The sequence below is a fragment of the Palaemon carinicauda genome, chromosome 5, assembly GCF_036898095.1.
Source record: "Palaemon carinicauda isolate YSFRI2023 chromosome 5, ASM3689809v2, whole genome shotgun sequence".
Classification (NCBI taxonomy): Eukaryota; Metazoa; Arthropoda; class Malacostraca; order Decapoda; family Palaemonidae; genus Palaemon; species Palaemon carinicauda.
In genome coordinates this window covers 20,080,897-20,083,396 of record NC_090729.1, presented here as the reverse complement: position 1 = coordinate 20,083,396, position 2,500 = coordinate 20,080,897, and positions in this window count along the sequence as shown.

Below are 2,500 nucleotides of genomic sequence, written 5' to 3'. Positions count from 1 at the left end.
ATTGGTGCAGTACTCGAGCAGGTGGTCAACGGCTCGCCCCGCCTATTGGCCTTCTTCAGCAGAAAACTGTCCAAAAAAGAATCAGGGTCATTCTACCTTCGATCGCGAATTGCTGGCGGTGCACATAGCTGTCCATCAGTTTCATCATCTTAGAAGGTACGCCCTTCATCATTTGCACAGACCGAATGCTTCTGGTGCACACCTTCACTCAACACTCTGACGCCTGGTCCGCCTGTCAACGACGACATCTCTCCGCCGTGGCTGAATACAATTGCACACTTCTATACGTCACTGGGAAAATGAATCCTGTTGCCGATGCCCTGTCAACAAACACATTGGCTGCCGTTCAAATGGGATTGGATTACAACGCCATGGCTGAAGCCCAACGACAGGATCCAGAGTAACAAGCATATATGACATCCTGCATGTCCCTCCGTTGGGAAGACTTCCCTCTTGAAGACTCCAACACCACCCTCCTCTATGACGTCAATGCTGGTAGACTGCCACCTTGGATTCCTGCTCCCATGCGCCGGCAGGTGTTTGATTCCATTCAAGGCCTTTCACATCCCACGTGCCGTTCTACTGCACAGCTGCTGAAGACAAAGTTCATTTGGCACGGCATTTCTAAGGATGCTAAAGATTTGGTCTGCTCCTGTACTTCTTGCGAAAGTTCCAAGATACATCAACACACGGATTCAGGAGTGAGCACCTTTATTCAAACCCCAGCGTCGTTTCGCACACATTCATGTCTTCATTTTATGCCCCCTACCCACATCACAAGGACATCGTTACCTGTTTACCGTCATCGACCGCTAAAACTCGTTGGCATGAAGCCATTCTCATGGAAATTGCAACGTCTGCCTCATATACATCTGCATTACTCTTAGGTTGGATTGCAAGATTCAGTATCCCTGAGAATATTACTTCTGATAGGGGTACCACTTTCACCTCTCAATTGTGGACATCATTAGCGAATCTCCTGGGCATCTCCCTATATCAGAAAACGGCCTACAACCCCGCTGCCAATGGAATGGTTGAACGTTTCGTTTGCGCCCTCAAAGCAGCTGTGATATCCGCTGCAAGGATTCTAACTGGTTTACTCAGATTCCCTGGGTCCTCCTGGGACTAAGGACCACTCCTAAAGAAGCCCTCGACGTCTCGGCAGCTGAAATGGTGCATGTCGACCCGTTGGTCGTCCCTGCCGAATCTTTTCCTTCTACAACCTCCTCCGACAATCTCCAGTGCATACGTCACGTCGTGGGAAATTAATTACATTCCGCCAGACTTAAAAGCACCCAGCGAAGCATCACCTACCGGTAGACTTGCACTCTGCAACGCGTCTTCCTGCGGTACGACCTTATTAAGCCACCGCCCACACCTCATTTCTCTGGCCCTTTTTATTGTGATCAGACGCAGTCTGAAAGCATTCCTACTAAACATTCTTGGCAAAAAAAGACTGGGTCACCATTGATCGTCTAAAACCTGCTTATCTCCTGCAAGATGACCCGCCTAGATCCGGGTGCCCTATTTAGCATGTACAGTATGTAATTTTTTTTAGGGGGGAGCCATATACCAACCGTCTGTCATATGATCATACATGGTTCATTTTGTGTATATATTATGCTTGTATCTTCGCTCTTCCCTCGCACTAAAAAGAACCTGAAAAATTATGCCTGTTTTTCTCACCGTTAACGGTGTCAGTTTTGAATATGAAATTTCCTGTTGCATGAGCTTTTGTATATAAAGGAGAGTGTTCTATAATAAACTCACTCAGTTGCTTTCATCCAGTCTTTGAGTCACAACCTTCTCTCAACCCTTCACAAAATGCTTGCATTAGTTGTGATATTATTAACGGTACTGAAGAATATTTTAAATTCACTGGATGCTATTCGCGCAGAGATCTCCTGCACTATTTTCTAAGGTTTTACGAATATAGCAATATCATGGAAACCATGTTTATTTAAATCTTTTCATTCCGGACCCTTCCGGAAATATGAGGATTTACTTCCCTTGACTAAAATGGTCGTTCGAAAAAAGGGGAAACCATAAATAATTTTTGCAATTAATTAACGACAAGCTGATGGAATGATCTCCATATTATCCATAATGATTGACGCACATCATACGTATCCCATGAATTTCCTGAGATTAATTTGGTAACAGAATGCAGAGAGAGAGAGAGAGAGAGAGAGAGAGAAGGAGAGAGGAGAGATGAGAGAGAGAGAGAGAGAGAGAGAGAGAGAATTTTGACAATAAACTTATCTAGTAAATGGGAACGCTATCTATAGTGTATTCAGAAGTTTGGTATAAATTTAAGCTTTATTTGTGGGAATACTTAGTCTCTCTCTCTCTCTCTCTCTCATCTCCTCTCTCTCTCTCTCTCTCTCTCTCTCTCTCTCTCTCTCTCTCTCTCTCTCTCTCTCTCTCTCTTTATATATATATATATATATATATATGTATATATATATATATATATATATATATATATATATATATATAT